General features: G+C 45.1%; 1 protein-coding gene across 16 annotated transcripts in view; it reads left to right on the forward strand.

Annotated features, from left to right (window-relative positions):
• tenm3 (teneurin transmembrane protein 3) overlaps positions 1–18,031 on the forward strand; it is a 255,412-nt gene that overhangs the window by 27,675 nt on the left and 209,706 nt on the right. For 5 of the 16 annotated variants that reach the window (XM_028977058.1, XM_028977059.1, XM_028977061.1 and 2 more), the window contains exon 1: positions 9,915–10,145. The exons of 2 other annotated variants lie outside the window; for them this stretch is intronic. The gene's annotated coding sequence lies outside the window, so the exon portion shown is untranslated. Of the gene's footprint in view, positions 1–9,904; positions 10,146–18,031 lie in introns of those variants that run through there. 9 more of the 16 variants (XM_028977054.1, XM_028977057.1, XM_028977051.1 and 6 more) reach the window with 7 other exon arrangements.

Below are 18,031 nucleotides of genomic sequence, written 5' to 3' on the forward strand. Positions count from 1 at the left end.
TCTGTCCTTTATTTCTTTTTTAGATGGGCTGGGAGGGGCCGGGTTATGTTTTCAGCGGAAGGGATGGTGAGAGTTTGAGGAGATATTATTGGGCAAATTGCAAAGCTTTCATGCAGATAATGCGCGCTGATGAAAGCGCTGTTTTGAAGTGAGTGTCGAAGAAAGCGCAGGCCCACGCTGGAGAGGCGAGCTGGATTGTGTGATAACTTCATCTCAGTGAGGGGCCAGGAGCGCTGCCCAAACCCGCCAAAGGGATTAAGCCAGCCTCTGAGCCCCCCGCCACACTCGGACCACCTGCCGGGCAGGCCGGCCTCGGACTCTGCCTAATGTTTCTGATCGGTTATGCTATTGTCTGCCTTTCACTCTCTCTGAGACCCAAGGAAAAGGGGAGAGTTGCCTACTTTTTTTTGGGGTGGGAGGATTAGCAGCCATTTTCTTTCTCTCTCTCTCTCTCTTTCTCTCCCTGTCACTATCTATTTTCCTTTCCTGCTCCCAATCACTGTGGGTGCAGCATCCATTTTACTCCCAGGCACTGCCATGGGTGACATGTGAACTGCGTGCTCTGGCGTGTATTCATGCCCGTGACCCACACATTCATTTCTCTGCCTACTTGTAAAGTGTTCAATTGATATGAAAATAAAAAAAAAAAAAAGGAATCCTTTAAATAAAAATATTTTTGTTAGAGAAATGATAAAGAAAGACTGGAAGCCAATCTTTGAGCTCTAAATACCCGTTGACATTTTACTGCTAAGTGTCTTCTGGACGATTTATTATTTGTTAAAATGTTTGCCTGTGAAAGGTAGGCATTTGCCCGAAGAACGTGTGACTGAGACGGTCGGGACTGGAGGGATGGAGCGGGAGAGGGAGAGAAGAGCTTGCTTCGGTGTGCCATGCACAAAGAATTTCTCATAAAAGATTCTCTGTCACTTGAATCAAGGCTTCATTAAATGTAACCTTCAGTGCCTGCTCTGGCTGCAATAACAGCTCACTGGCAAGTGCTGGCAAATTACATTTTTTCCCTCAGGGTAAAAAAAAATAAAAATTTACCATTATTTATTTATTTATTTCGTTATTTTTCCAGATCTGAGAATCTTTGTTGCATCACACAGCTGTCAAATTTGCATGTATGCGCCTGTGTGCGGCAGGCATGCATGCATGTGCATAGACTGCATGAATTATATTGCGTTTGCATTATGACTGGTGGTCTGGTGGTGTGAATAGTTGAAGTTTGTACTTCGGCGTGGAGCCGCGCTGAGGCAGGGAGGTTATTATGTGGCGGTGGAGCAGACACAGGTGTCTCCTCAGTGCTCAGTGCTACCGGCTCGCGACTTTCAGCAGTGATGAATGGACTGAACTCGCAGACAGACCTTTAGCAGCACCTGCCACTGTGCAGCGCAGCACGCAGGTGAGTGTGTGTGTGTTCAGTATTATACTGTTATATGTTATATTATACTATTATACTACAACACATTGCTTAACAACTACACAGAATCATATTTTTTACATAATTGGAGCATTTGACAGAGAACCAGTATAAATATTTCATATATACAGTATGTGTGTGTGTGTGTGTGTGTGTGTGTGTGTGTGTGTGTGGTTGGGGCAGTGATTCTCTATCCATATTTAGGGGCAGTGGTGGCCAAGCGGTTAAGGAAGCAGCCCCCGTAGGAACCGGTTGCCGGTTTGAATCCCGATCCGCCAAGGTGCCACTGAGGTGCCACTGAGCAAAGCACCGTCCCCACACACTGCTCCCCGGGCGCCTGTCATGGCTGCCCACTGCTAACCAAGGGTGATGGGTTAAAGGCAGAGAAGCAGTTTCCTTCGGGATTAATAAAGTATAAGTAAAAAATATATGTATGCTAACTAACACTAAATATATATATAGAAAAAAACATTTTTATTGTGTGTTATTGCCATTTAATTTTGCATAATCTAATGGGAATATAATCGTCATATCTTTCTCTATTAAATATTTTCAAATTTGTTCACCCACTGAGATGCAGTAGATATTTGTAGGAGCATGCTGTGTTTATTGCAGCCTCATTTAAAAGCCGAGTTTACAGTAGGGAAGTCGTGCATTTTTATTACATTGAAACAGTGGACTTTTTTATTGTAAATGTTGGTCTGTTGTATATCTGAGCCTCTCTATTGTTTTGTGTTTGAGTCTTTTTGCGTGTTTTGTCTTTTGGTAAATTGTCATATGTAGCTATCATGCACTAATCCTTCCCAAATGTCATCATGACAATATTTGGCAATGCTCTCAACTCAAACTAACTCTGCCTGAACCAGTGCTCCAATAATGAAAAAAAAAAAACCCAAATATGTTTGCTAGTGCACTACAGAGGGCCATAAACTCTTTTGATTCAGTCTCTTCCAGAATGTTCTATATCCTGACCACTCCAGTGGTTGACAGCCTTGTGCCCATGCCAACCACCAATAACCATATTCCAGGAAAGAGCTGCACATGTTCAATTATGTAATTACATCATCACAGATTTAGACAGATGCCCAATAATACGCTTGAAACACAATCAGGCCAGACTCATCCCTTTTGTAATGCATTTGAGGAAGAAAAATGATCTCAGTCGAACACAAAAACAGATTGCTTTTGTCGTGAAGCCTTTGTTTCATGATATTGGGTTTTTCATTAGAAGTATTGGATATGTTGTTAGTAGTTTGTTACATATGCCTAACTCTCTTTCAAACTGTGGATGTATGAATGAGGTCAGCACCTGTTTTTTTTTTTTTGATTACTTCCTGATCTTAATATGCTAATTAGGTCGACTTTCCTATCAAAAAGTCTCTTTGTGGTTGACGATGCAAGAAATTGCAAGAGGCAGTAGTGGCTTAGCAGTTAAGGAAGGGAACTTGTAACTGAAAAGTTGCGGGTTCAAATCCGTAACATTGAGCAAGTTACCGTCCCCACACATTGCTTAACAGGCATTTTTCATGGCTGCCCACTGCTCAGTTATTGTGATGGAGTAAATGAAGAGGACACATTTTGATGCTGTGCTGTGTATCACAATGACAAATACAATCTCTAAAAGCAAACAACAAAAAGAAAAAATGAAGCTGATTTGCTTGTGACATGGGTAGTGTGTAACCTTCTGGCATTAAAGGCTTTTTTGCATCTTTAGTGCTTGCTTTGGTTGAGATTTTATTTAGTTGAGTCTCTGGACAGTTGCCATTGAAGGATGTTTGAGATTTGTCCTTGTCTGGTTTATTTTGGTAATTTTTTTCGGTTTTGCAACATTTTTCATTTATGACTGTGTCATTTACAGCAGCTTGTATTGGCGTCTGTTACGTCTTTCAAGCTATGTTGAAAGAATTATTGAATAATCAATGCATAATCTCTACTCATTTGCTTCTTTGTTGATCATAATTTTAAATTATGTGCTCCTCAGAATGACAAAATGTTTTTGGTTTGATTTGCTTAATCCAGGCTCATGCAATTTAATTGACTTGCCAGTTTTTGGTCTTTATCGAATGAACAAGAAATTATTAGTTTAAGCGTTTAGTGGAAATCATATTGGAATACAGACAAAAACAGATCTTTAACCCTCATTAATATGTATGTTTACTACATAATGCTACTTATCGCTGTGACAGGTGAGAACCTTTTGGAGATAGCTTTTGCATAATTTCCATCATGAAATAAATCCTTATACTTATCCTTTTTATTTATTTTTCTTCCCCTTAATCTCAGTAGTCATCCCAAAAAATGCTTGGAGATTGTGACTGTGGCCTGGCAATGCAATGGAAATGCAGATGAGGTGACCTTTCTATCGAGCCTCTCAGGAGTGAGAGCCACAATGCAACTGACACTGCTGAGGGCCTGTCATTTGTGGCCAATATATATATATACAGTGTGTGTGTGTGTGTGTGTGTGTGTATACACACACACAGTCTTTGCTGCTTAAAATGATCATGGAGAAGCACAACAGAGATTTGTTACCATTAATTCTCTATTAACCATTAGTTGTTGTTCATGCTGTACTGTCTCTTTTTTGCAGTACTAAACTATGTGGAGGATGGTTGACTGTATGAATTGGGAAGACCAGTTTTGGTTTGTGGCTTAGTAATGCTGCCTGATTTAAGTGTCTCTCGGGTGACCATTTTCCAATACAAAAGGCTGGAAACATCCATATGTTATATGGTGGCTTTGGAAAGTCCCTGTGGAGCCCAAGTGACCCTCTCTTCTCCATTCTCCCTGTCATAATTTTCCCTCCTGAAAAAGCGGCCTGTAAGCAGGCCCTCCCCAAACACAGATTCATGTTTAAGGCTCCTCTCAGCTGCAGAATTGCTGCTGCTTTTACATAAATTTTATTATTTATTTTTTTACGAGCAGGATGAATTTTATTGTGCATTTTCTCTGACACTGAGAGATGGCATTGAAGCACCATCTGGTCAACCTAGTGTCCTTCTAAATGCTTGTTCAGCATGCTGGTTATGAATTTGCTTGCACAATTCAGTTTATTTTTCAATGTAATCTCTTCTTGGCACGTTTACAGAATATAAACATAAGGACGGTAAGCATTGTTTAAAAATTGGAATTTTGTGCGAATCTCTGTACACGTTTTCCCCTTTAGTCCAACACTTTAAAATGATCTGACAAGTCGCTTACAGTATTCACAGTTTAGCTACGGAAAGTGTGTGCTGCATAAACTGACATGTGACAGGCGAAAACAGTTCACATGTGTGAAATCTGCCATTTCTGACTGTTTGACAGAATGACTCAATCACAGACCCGAGTGGAAATCAGTGTTTCTGTTGAGTGGGCCTTTGAAAGAAGGGGAAGGACAACCCGTTGTTGGAAGATAACATCCCCATCTTGGTGATGAGCGGTGCTAGAGGTCACCAGAGGAGCGGTCCAGCACATTCCACTCAGAAGAGAAAATAACACCTAGCCCCCAGAATTCATCCGCACGCGCTGGGTAGATGGTATTTTAGTAAATGGATTCTTATGACTTTGCAGGCATCTGATCCACTGCAGCGGCCCCATTGGAGTGACGACATCACTTGCACCAAGCAGAGCTGCATCGAATTACAGACTTTTGGCAAAATCATTCCAGCCATCAATTATCACGCATGGCCATGCGATCTGAATTATTATTATTAATAATAATTTTCTTCCTACAGTTATTTAATGCTTCACTCTGAACTATCCAGTTACTCATCTGAGAATTTCAGTCCTCTGTGATTGTTGATTTATATATCATGCCAAGCTGTTGTTTGTGCGGAAGTTTCAGAATACAATATCCCCAGTGTGAATGAGTCCTTAACTTTCGTTTTTTTTACCCCCACCCGGAATACTTAGCTGGAACAGCATGTCTCCCGTCCTTTTTTGCGGAATAAAAGTCATGTTGCCTCGCCAGCTTGCCTCTCTTGCTCCCTGTTGGTGGTCTGCGCTGGATTATGATTGCTTTAGGTATCACTGATGTCTGCCATTACGGCACATGGTAATTATTAGAGAGCACTGTTTTTCTAAGAGAGAATAGCTTTTCCATTTTTCCCCGCTTTTCACCCACCTATTGAGCTGCGAAGTCGGGCTCTTTGACAGAGTGTTTTGCATTTACACGTGCTGCCATTTTATTGCTTGGAGAATTCAGGGAGTTGTTATCGGCCTTGGGAAGACAGCGCCCGGCCCAGGTCAGGTGCTTTTGGCTGTGAAGTCTTTTTCCCACACATTCTTCTCGTTTAACTTTCTGACACTTCACAGGGCATAATTACTTCATGGCTGCAATTTCCAAGCAATTTTCCATCCGCTCTATCTCGGTGTCGGATCTCAAGTGGCAACTGTTGTCACTGGTCTTATTTAGACGATCTTTACTGGTGCGTGTGGGCCAGGCCAAGCGGGGGGGGACTTCCTGTTTTCATATCCTGTGTTTAGTCTGGGAAAAGGGGCATATCAGACACGTAGCCCGACACTATTTCATTTCCTTCGCCCAGTGAGCGCACTGCCACGCCACCCGTCAGGAATGTTCATTGTTTACGTTGGGATTGCTAAATTTTATTCGTTTTTTTTTTTTTTTATTATTATCTGTGAGATTATTATTATGTGTGAGAAATGGTTGTTGGTGTGTGCGTCAGGTTGGGTGATGCGTGGGAGTGCGGCTTACTTTCGGTGTCGGTCCCAAAGTGTGTCAACCAAGAAACATGACACAGGACGCAGGAATGCCAGTGATGTTGTAAAAACACCAGGCCCGTGTGTACCTTGGCTGAACCCGTCCCATCACTCACGTGTTGTCATGAAATTGGGCTTCGGAAGAGTGAAGGACGGCACTCAGCCCACAAGCCTTTTGCCTTTTTGACCGACCCACAAGCTGAAAGCTGCACCAAAAAAAAAAAAAAAAGAGAAAAGAAAATATGTAGACCTTTGTTCCATATATTTCCAGACATTGTCCATTTGGATGAAAAAAGCATCACTTAAAAAAAAAGTTTTTTTTTTTCCCCACAAATATGTGCTCAGTGGTGAAAAGGAAGCAAAAAAAAATCAATATCGGTATCACGTCAGGGAGAATAAAACCCCAGAAGGGTCCCTCTCATTTTTGAGGTCAGTGCGCAGCAGAAGGAAATGGCCGCGTGTGTCTCGCTGCTCTGCCGGCGTTGCGGAGGAGAAGAAGGGGACGCGGGGACGGGACTAACGCGGGGACGGTGCTCCGAGGTCGGGCGAACCGCCTCGGCGCGGCGTGGAGCTCTGGGGACGCCAGGTCGGCTTTGAAATGTGGCGCAATGTCGTCAAAAAGTGACGAGGCTGAAGGAGTGAATGAATCGCGGCCGCCATGAATACGTGTATGAGTCGCCGGTGTCTGGCTGCTTATCTGTGCGTCGGGACACCTGGGTGACGGCTCATTTTTTGAGGAATGTAAATATGTGCAAAACACTTTTTTTTTTCTCTCCCAGCACGACGGAAAGTGCGCACTTTTTTTTTTTTTACTGTAATGAGCCGATCGTTTTGCTCGCTGGATGTTTAATGTGCGCTGTACGTATTTCAGGAGTTCCATTTTCCACGTCCTGCCCTAGTTGTGTGTGTGTGTGTGTGTGTGTATTGTTTAGTCCTGGGTATCTTTTCATCTGAGGAGAGAGAGAGAGGGGGCACACACTCTCATGCACTAACACACACACACACACACACACACACACACACTCACACTCAAGTGACGTTGATCCATCCCGATATTCCCCAAGTTAACTTGTGTATAGTGAATGAATATAAAATGCATGTTTATTCAGTGCGCTTCGACTGGCTATAGGGCCGGTGTGAATCAGGGCGGGCCGCCACTTGGAACGTTGCTGTCACTTCGAGGGGCTGATGCTGAGTCACACTCGGTGTGGCGCATTGTAACGCCGCCGAGCTAACAGGAGAGTTGTGTCCACGTGCAGAAGCGCCTAGCCGTGCACAGAGCCGTCCTCTCTCTACCTCCCTCTGTCCGTGTGTCTCTCACACACACACACACACACACTCTTCTTTTATGGCACGTCATCCCGTCGCTCCGAGGGGAGCCCGGGGAGAGCTGTCCAGGCCGCATCCGTCACAGAGATGGACCACTGGGGCCTGTGCCGGACAAAGGAAGGACCTCCACTTTCTGCCTCTCGGCATGTCAGTGTATGCCCGCCTGTCTCAGCACATCTCAGATATGGCTGATTCATCTGCATTCTCCTTCCAAAACGATCACTGGCGTATCCATGCCGCCAGTGTGTGTGTGTGTGTGTACTTGGACAGAAAATGGAATAGTTTTGCGGTAAAACGGAAGAATGTAAAACTGATGGCTGACTGGCTGGATGAATAGAATTAGACTGGATGGATGAATAGAATTAGAATTAAATAGGAATGCTGATGTTAATTCTCGTTTTATCCTGCTGTTTTTTTTTTGGAATGGTTGTATTTTTGAATGCATTTTCTTTCATCCAAGCCCCCTTTTTTCTCTGTTTTCTAAAACACACATTCACACCTTTCTGCAGTTTTGATTGAATCATTAAAATTTCACTCCACTCTGAGCTCTCATTTTGTTTCTCAGAGTGCTCTGCCACAGATTGATGTCAGTAATCAGGATGCCTTGAGAAGTATGCGCCGCAGTTATGAAAAATGGACTGATGTGGAATCTGGTCTGCACGGAGCTATAGTTTTCCAATGAGTGTTATTATAGATGCTGTTTTCATGCAATTTCAATTATTGATAATGGCCTAACAAATCCCCAACTGAAAATATTCTCCAATCAGTCCAGCGTACGTTGATAGTCTGAATTCTTATATATTATTATTCCTTTAGAATACTGTTTTTGGAGAATACCCAGGTTTTTGTCATACCAATACTTTGCACACAAGTATGTCACTCACATACACTGTACCTGTGTATTGGTGACAAGCGATGTGACAATAATCAGGATTTTGTTCGATTTGAACAGAGAGAATAAAATGACATGTTTGTTGTTTTCCTGCTCATGTGTATAAAGAATAACGTGGGTATGAAACAGGCCAATTTCTTGTCAAGTTACCATCAAAACTGGCTAAATGTGTAACCAGAGAAGAAGTCTCTACATATGTCATGTGAAAATGGAAACCCAGTTACTTACCTGTGTGGGTGGTAGTAGCCCAGTGGGTTAGACGCTCGCCTATGATCCAGAAGGCCACAAAGCCACAGGTCCAAACCCCACTTACTACCATTATGTGTCCCCCAGCAAGACACTCCCTGGGGACTGTCCCTGTAACTACTGATTTTAAGTCCTTCTGGAAAAAGGCGTCTGATAAATGCCGTAAAACACTCAAAATGTCCACGTACGTCTGCGACACATCTTCAAGTTGCCTTGTTTTTGTGTGCTGTTGGTGGTGGTCCGGAATAGCCCATAACTCACGGTAAGCTGGGCTGAGACAAGGTGGGAGAAGGTCATTTCATGCTCATGGCCTGTGGATGGAGGCATCGTCACACTGCCATCAAGGTAGAAAAGGCGATCTCTCACAAGAATTCCATATTGATCTGCAGTGACCCTTGGCTCTGTGGGGACAAGAGACACCTAATCAAGTAACAAAACGTGTCCACCGCAAATCAGTTTCTCCTTTGATTTATTTGTGGTGTTTTTCCCATTCACCTGTTTTTGTGCAATTTTGAACAGCAAAGGCAGTATCAGCGTTATTAACAATGAATAAGCGGCACCGCAGGTATGCGTTTCTGTGAAAGCAGTGACGCGTAAGTGGGCGGCTTTGGAATAAACGCTGTGGTGGAAATGGTTGTCGTCCTGTAATGCGTGGTTACAAAGATCTTCCATGGCAACAAGAAAAGCGCCGATTGGCTTAAAACTTGTGCGGTGCCACTCAAACAAAAAAACGTGGAGCGGCGCAGTGGAGTGCACTTCTGCCCCTTTTAAATGGGAAATTATTCAATTGGAGGTCAAGCTTCGGGGTGACAGGAACCACAGCTTCGATATTCGGTGGTCATTGTTGCATCCTGTCATAGTTCCATTGTCAACTTTTTTGTCATGGGGACATTCCCAGGGAGGGAAGGTGGAAAGTGGGTCTTTATATACTTAAGGAGTTGCCAGTGACAGCTATATGTTCTTCAGTCGACCCATTTTCCCTACATCTAGGCTTATCGGGGTTTTTTTTTATTATTATTATTATTAAATAGTCCCCAGATCTGCTGGACTGTATCTTATTCCTTCTCAAGCGTTTCAGAGAAAGAGAACATGCAACACAGTGAGTTCTAGATATTAAAATGTTGTATTATATGGGTGATGGTTATTTAATGCTGGAGTTATTACTTCCCGTCACTTTGTGAAGCCGCCGGGACTCCGGCCTCGGAGAGAAGACAACGACGACGACGACAACGACAACAAACAACGAGCGCACGTCCGCGGTCGCGCGCGTCTACCGGAGCGTCGGGCGGGCGCGCGCGCGCGCGAGCGAGCGGATCTCCTCTCCCCATCTCCCCTCCGCCTCCCCCTCGCGGCGCTGCTCGGCGGCGGCCGCACATGTGCGCTTGTCACTCGGAGCGACGGGAGCGACGGGAGCGAGGCTCGGTGGCCGCGCTGAGAGCCGGGGAGAAGCGGGACTAGCGGCCGCCGGAGGCTGCGGCGCGGTTCCCGGGAGAAGTTGCCAAGTTTCCGCGGAGCGGCTCGGGACGACGGGAGCCGGAGCGCCGATCCCGGCAGGTAACGCGGGGATTTTTACACCTGACTCGGGAACCTATTTCCTGCCTGGGTTATTGCTGCTGAAGTGGAGGTTTTTTTTTATTATTATTCTTTTTTCCTTCTTTTTTTTTTACGCCAGTGGAAAAGCTCGCGATAATTTAATTTCGAGGTTTCGCACGAGCGACGGTTCGCGTACCGAAACGCGCGCGCACGCGCCGCATCTGAATTCCGTCGGTAATTCTTCTTATTAATAGTTTTTAATGGCCGGCGACGTGGGTATTATTCGTGTTGTTGTTGTTATTTGGTGGAAGGGGCGTGGACGGTCCGCTCCTCGGTCCGCGGCGCCGCGGGATCCCGGTAACTCCGCCGCCGCGCATCCCGGGCTCGGATGGCGCTGTAAATCGGGATCTTTTTCAGCATTTCACCTAGACAATTTAATACATATTTTGTTTTATTACTTTAAATAGGAAGCATTTAATAAAAATTACATTTTAATAAAAAAAAAAATGTTTTGACGCAGTTGAAGACACTTTTTTTTTATTTATTTACAGTTATTCATCGCAACTATATATTGTTGGCCATGTTTACAGCGGTACCCCAAAGCGAGAATTTGATCCATGAAGAATTTTAGGTGGCTCTACACCCCCCCTGTAGTAGGAACAAACTGCAGATATAGTAGGTCATACTGTGCCCCCCCCCTCACTCACACACACACACACACACACACACAGGGCTGTATATGCTGTAGCTGTTCTGTAATTGCGTTGAAAGCTGAGACAAGAGATAGAGTTTGCTGAAAGATTCCTGGATCATCCTAAATAAGCCTTTTGTTCGATCATCATGGTATGGACGCTTGCGCGGCGAAGCAGGTTCTCTGTACACCAGAACAACACAAATAGAGGAGAGTAAAAAGAAATTGTGCTATTAGAGCGGGAAAACAGATCTGCTTTATTGCCATTATTACATTTCTTTGGATTATTTATCTGCTTTGTGCAATTCATTGCAATCAGAGCCGTCTCACTGAGCAGCGTCATTTTCTGCCGTTGTAAAGCGTTGCGTCGAAGTGCTTTGAGGCTTTTAAATGGGGTATTTAGCGTTCGCTCTTCTGGAGACATCTTTCTTTTGGACTGCATAATAGGCCGGGCCAGCGGCGCGCGCCGAAATTTGTGCTGCCGTTAAACACCCTGAAAGCTGCAGCTTTTTTTCCTGAAGGCCATCCAGACGGCCAGGGTCGGGTCGCCTATAAAAGACACACAATCACAAGATAGAATCCTTGTTCCAAATGTCATTTCATTCATGTGTTTTTTTGTGTTTTTTTTTTCGCATTAAACATGCGACACGTGACAGTGTTTTCTGGACAGACGTCATAATTTTTTTCTGAAGCCGCATATCTAATTCATACAGATGTATGTTTCCACGTCTGAATATGAATGGGCGTCGGTGGGTGTTGCGGGCTCAGAGGTGTGGGCGGGGGCCTGTGAGAAGGCGCGGTCCTAAGTAATCCATTTCTTGACTTGCTGTGAGAGGCTCAATCTGTAACCACCGACCGTCCCCCCCCCCAAAAAAATGAGGGATAAATTCAGATTTTCCTTTTTCACATTAGCTGACCTGTGATTGATAGGAACACTTTAGAGTCCTGAAGTGTCGTTAGTTTGGCGACAGGCGCGTGGAACGATTAATTTTTTTTTTGGTAACGACCCCTACGACAGGCCTTGCTTTGGGTGACCAGCGTGTTCCAGATCAGGTCGTGCGCTTTTTGGGCACAGATGTAAGCGGGCGGGGGGTAGCTGTCTGTCTGATGGCAGCCACTGTGTGTCTGTTTGACTGACAGATAACACCCAGTCTCGTCCAGATGCTCTGAAGGCCCGCTGCTCTCTGCAGGCTGCCGAGCCCCTCAGATTATTTGCTAACAAATTGGTCCAGCGCCGATAGTATTATATTTAATCAAGCCAATTTGCTGAATTTTTTTTAATTTACACTTCTCACCATCAGCATGGGGATTTTACTACTCGAGCTGTAACGTTGTGTAGTGTACTGTGTGTGTGTGTGTGTGTCTTTATTTTATTTTTAGTGTTCTTGTTGATAGGACTCCCGTCCTCGCGCTGCTTGTTAAAAGTGTGAGTTGTGTCGAGTTCGTCGCCGCTAACCCCACGCTGGGTCGGGCTCATGGCAGCTCAGCCGTGCTGAAACAAGCTGAATCTCTCTCTCTCTCTCTCTCTCTCTCTCTCTCTCTCTCTCTCGCTCGCTCTCTCTCCTTTTTTCGCCCCATGACACACACCAGTTGAAGCTCAGTGACTTGAGTGCACACGCCCAGCGCCGGCGACCTCGGCAAGGTTAAAGGGCAGCCATGTTTATGATGCTGCTGGGATACTCGTCTACCCGGCCCGCGTATCGACCCCCGCGCCGCCGGGATCGCTGCGATAGGAGCAGGAGCGTTTTAAAGAAAGCCGGCTGCTTCGCGCACGCCCACCGGTGGCTTCCTCCGCCCAACGCAGCCGGTGGCGGCGATGCAGCAGTCTCTCATCCCTTCATCCTCCATCTTACCTTCCTGCCACCTTCACGCCATCAATGTCCCTGCCTTGCCGCCCCCGAACTCCACCTGGATGGCTGCTGCATTTCAACAACGTATTAATTGGTCGACTTTTTTCCGTAAATCGGCTTGTAGTTTGTTTTTTTTTGCCAAAGAGCACGAAATTACCGTTTTTTTTTTTTTTTTTTGCCAAACATTTCTGAAAAAATCCACGCTCTCTTTCCAAACTCGAAAGGTCGCCGCCGGGGCGACATCTAGATATATTGTACCGTGCGCGTTGCATCAGCCCGGTCTCTGCGGTAAACACACATGCACGCACACACCCCGGCGGAGTCTGACTTCTCTCCAGGGCCGCAGTATGGTAAAGTTGGAATGGACGCGGCGTGTGAGGAAGGAGCGTATGGCTTTTCCCGAGTCTTTAATGCTGCGACTGAAGATGGTGGGAGATCTGTTGAGTGTGAATCAGGAGATAAGCTGGAGGCTTCCAACCGACTGGCCGGCCTGTGTTGAGATGGCAGCGAGAGCGCGAGTGAGAGTTGTGCCATTTCTGTGCCCAAGTGTGGCTGAAACTTTCTTACGTCAGTTCCGAATTACGCTCTCACTGTACACCACTTCAGTCAATGAATCATGAGATTCGCCGTTTGCGGCGCAAATCTGTGTTTTTCAGACAAGCATGAAATGAAACTCGCATCCTGCGAACTTCAATCCCGATTTGTCATGCTTGCGTAATGTTATACAGAAGTAAACTCAATTACATTTAAATCATCTTTACAGCTTTAGCTCTCGACGTTTGAGTATGTGTGTGTGTTACTCGTACTCGTAGGGATCTGTTACGCATCTTCACGTGTCGCACCTGCTAGACGTTGCGCGCGGGCTGTCGTCTTTGTTTTTTCCAGGCCCCTCCCTCCCGGCCTATCGGAAGACTGACTGCGGTCAAGTGGGGCGGGGTTGAGGTTTTCCGAATGGACTCCGCCATCAGTTCGGCGGTGACCTGCATTTCCGTCTCGCGTCCTTGGTGCCGTCCAACGGCGGCGTCTAGAAAAGTTGTGTTTTTGCCCCCATTCAGTACGTTGCCCGGTTTCGTGTTGAGTGCGTCCATTTTCTATTTGTCCCAGCGGGAGTGCGCACACATACATATTCCATACATCTCGCATAGGACCTATACTGTTACACCATATACACCACTATACACCATAGTAGTGGGCGTCGCCAACCCTTGTATGTTTTAGAGGGACAGGTTAGCCGACCCAGGGTGTCCTAAGTCTAGGGAAAGACGTGTTTATTTCTTTCTTCCCTTCAGCGCCGCCCTGGGCCCTCGCAGCGATGGTTTTCCGCGATATTGGTAGCGCTGTAAATAATTGTCACTATATTAAATGGTTGCCACTCTTCTCTGCGCTTTTATTTGCTGCCCCACCACCCCTACCTTGTTCTCTCCCCTGACCTAGACCAACGGGAGGCAGCAGGGTCTGAATCTCGAGTTTCACCACGTTATGGTCATTCTTGCCCATCGATTTGAGGTTTTTGATACGTCAAAGCGAGATTCAGTTTCAACATGAAATCCAGGGGCCATGATTGAGAAGAAATTAGATTGCGGGTTCATTTCAGTGGACTAACAAACACAATCACAAATGTGGCCTGAAACTTGCCTTGAGCTCATCTCGTGAGAGTGATGTACATTTATAAATGTTTAATAAATGTTTTTAAATTTGCTTGAAGGATTGGTATGCATTATAACATACACAAGACAGCCCTGCTTGATTGTGCAGGTTTGCAAAACCTTTTCAGTGTTCGGTACTAATACGGAAATCTAATGTGATTTGACTCTGAAATACATTTATTCAGATTTATTGACATAAGAAACAAATTCAATGCATACTGAAGAGAACGGTGGTTAATAACGGCTTATAAAGCTAATTATGTAAAAAGGACATTTGCTTGTATTTTTGTCAGCATGACTTTTTCAATGAATTTTTAAGAGGAGGGATCATAATATTTTTAGACTATTTGTTTTTTGTTAGAGGTTGCTTCAATATAATGGGCTGTGAAGAAGCATCGGTCTTGCATCAGTTACGTGAGGATTGGTCGTACGATTGGTTCACCGCCCCGGACTCGCGTGTCTTTAAACCCACGGTTGGCAAAATTCTGACCTATCTGGTATTTACCTGAATTCATACCGGTACACTCTGCTGCGGAGCACACGGAAATGGCCCAGCTCTCCTCTCCTCTCCGCCCTGGACGCTGCCTGACCGCTCTTCCTTCCTGCTGGCTTTTGCTAATAATTAAACTACAAACGTAATGTGTTTCCGAATGCTTCCAAGAATTCGTTTCGCGGCTATTTATCAATCGCCTGTGACAAAATCACCGCAGTGCCTTCCGTCGCTTCGTCTTAATGTTCCAGGCTTCTCCTTTTTGGTGATTGGTTAGCCGACAGACATTTGCTCAGGGGAGGGTAGACCGTCCATGTTTGACGTGACCATGTGACCCATTCTACCTTTTAAAGACGTGGCACGCAGTGCAACTCGGGCACGGGCGGAGACTCTTCACTACCTGGACCTAAACTCGACTCTGACCTCTGCGAAGGTTTACGTGACTTGGTCAGAAGGTAGTAAATGGCTCTTTTTTTTTCTTTTTTCTTTTTAGTTTTAGATTATTTATTTCGGCAGGTGTCTTTAATTTCATTTCAGGCTCGCCTGTTCTTAATTAGCTGTGCTGATGTGAGGTAAAAAGAATTTTAATTGGACACCACTGTGTGTACATCAGCGCGATGATGTCTTTCATTTTGATCGGGGGAAAGCGGGATTAGAGCTGGCAATTAATGAAACCGTTGTGCCTGCCTCCGGTTTCTGTTTCTGCCAAACTCCGGCCCAGGTCTGTCCCGCTTCGCCCATATGGCCAGCATGTGCGCGTATTTTCAACCTCCGCGTGTGTTACGTGTGTTTTATTCCTCCTAAGCATGGGTTTCTTGTTCTCTATCCATATTTTATGAAGTGTGCAGTAAATAAAAAGGGAGGTATAAACACGGACCTTTCTGTCCCAGAGCGGGACAACCAAAAGTTCAGCGAGAGGTGAGGCTGACTCGTTACCCGGGTTTAGGTAAGGCTATTATTCTTTTTTTTTTTTTATACCCTCGACGCTTATGCAGCCATTCATGCCGAGAGAACCCTCCCTCCCTCCCTCGCTCGTTCTCGTCTCCTCTCGTCTTGTCTTCTCCTTTTTGGAGGGAGTTCAAAATTCCTATAAGTGGAGCTTTGTAAGCAGCAGGACTGGCCCTGGCTCACCCTTTAAGTCTTTTGTGAATGGCGTGGGGAGCCAGATATGTTCATTACCGGCGACAGAGCACGCACACGCCCGCTCGAGAGCGTCTCCAGTTATTGTTTTAATGACCTGCAGATCCACAAGATTATACACGCACGCGCGCAGCCTCATCCGTAATAAATAAACAGGCTTTAATCCTCTCTTCTGGCAGGAATTGATTATATTCCCGTAATTAGCTTCTACGCTCGGTTTGATTTTGTACATTTTGATTGTACTTTTAGAGGTTGAATTGTGTTTTTTTTTTTTTTTGGCATTATTATTTATTGTTGGTTGATAGGACATTTTTTTGCCAGTTTGTCATGTCTTGAAGAAACTGCAGGGTCTAGGGAGTATCCTCTCTAATGCGCCTGACGAAATTTTTGCGGGGCCGTAATTTATGTGCGCTTTTCCTTGAGCTTTATGAGCACTTACAGCAGGAATGCAGCTTCCCATCGCCGCTTTTCCTGTAAGCTCTGTCAGGAGATCCTCTAAAACTCACATTGTACCGCAAATGATGCATTCTCTGTTCCCCCCCCCCCCCCCCCCCCCCCTTCCTCCGGTTCAGCGTCCTAATGTGTAATTTTTTGATTTGATAATGGGAAGGACCTGTTTTGATTTATGTCGGACAAATTAAGTTTCACCTAGAATATAATGGTGCAGATCAAATGCTGTCCTCATCCGAGTGGGACTGGTAATCCTCTGAAGGAGAGACAGACGGAGAGAGCGAGAGAGAGAGAGACACTTGAAAGAAATAATGAATCTTATTGAAATGGAGTGTAATACATCTTGCATATTGAGCTGGCTACTTGTTAAAGCGACGGGCCTAACCAGAAAGGAATTTGCTTGATGGATGAATTTCTGCTGTCTAATGGATACAAGCACTTGAAAAATGAAAACATCGATCCGGCCCTGAAGTTTTCCATCCCCTAATGAGAGCGAGGGGTTTGCCGAAGATTTTGGAGTAGAAGGGACAGCGGTTTTCTCAGGACATACGTGGTGCATATGTAAATATATAGCGTTCCGGTCACAGTTGGACTCTACCTTGTCTGGAAGAAGGGATGCTCTTCCAGACAATGTGTCTCTGCAGATGTGGAGGGGGGAAAAAAAGTGTGTAGATTTCATATTCCTCTGGAGCGAGGCTGCTCACGCTAACTTTTGACATTTTTTACAATGTGCTCCCTGCTGAAAACGTGGCCCTGCTTGTGCTGTTGCCATGGCCACACTCGTGTAATCAGCTTATACACTCAGAAAATTGTTCTGGTTTCATGCAGCGTAATTTTATAATTATTTCAAACTGTTGTAAATTTGGCTTTCGACCAGCTGACCCAGAAAGTCGCGAGCTACATCCCGACTCATACAAATCCTGCCACTAGCACCGTGTCCCTGAGCACCGTGGGGACCCAACCTGTAATTAGCGAATGGAGGCAGCTCTGGAAAAGAGTGTTATATAAATTATTAAATGTAAATGTTACTGGGCTAGCACTGGACATTTGGGTCTGTTTCTGAACTGAAAATGACACAGAATCAGGACCGCATCTGTGGTTGTTGGCGCGTTCTGCTATTCTCACCCTCTGCTGGATGTTAAGCTTCCGTTTCACAGTCGCTGTTTCACAGAATTCCTTGTTGTGGCCCTAGTTTAACTTCCATTATTGTCCAATAACATGATTAAGGAGGCTGTATATTTTAAAGTGTATTTTAGAGCTGTGAACAGATTTGCAATGAATGTTTAGTGATGTTTAGTTGTGGGAATGAGGCACAGATGGGTAGTGTCAGGGAGAGGAGCTGGTCATTTTATTTGCACACCAAATCATTTTTTCTCTAAATTTCTACTGGACCTTTTGTCAAAATTATTATTTTTCATTCATTCACAATTAGACCACAGGTTATCTTGGAGTTCCTGCTGGGTTCTGCATGCCAGTAGTGATCATGAACAATGATGACGTTCGGCATCGGCGATGTGCTATATAGTGATGGGTGGTGTACGCGTGTGTATTTTATGGTGAACGCACATCGGTGTGCTTGAAAGACTGAAAGAGAGACCAGATTGAATGTCACACACTTCACCCCCTCGCACCTCAGGACA

This window comes from Denticeps clupeoides, chromosome 4 (assembly GCF_900700375.1).
Source record: "Denticeps clupeoides chromosome 4, fDenClu1.1, whole genome shotgun sequence".
Lineage (NCBI taxonomy): Eukaryota > Metazoa > Chordata > Actinopteri > Clupeiformes > Denticipitidae > Denticeps > Denticeps clupeoides.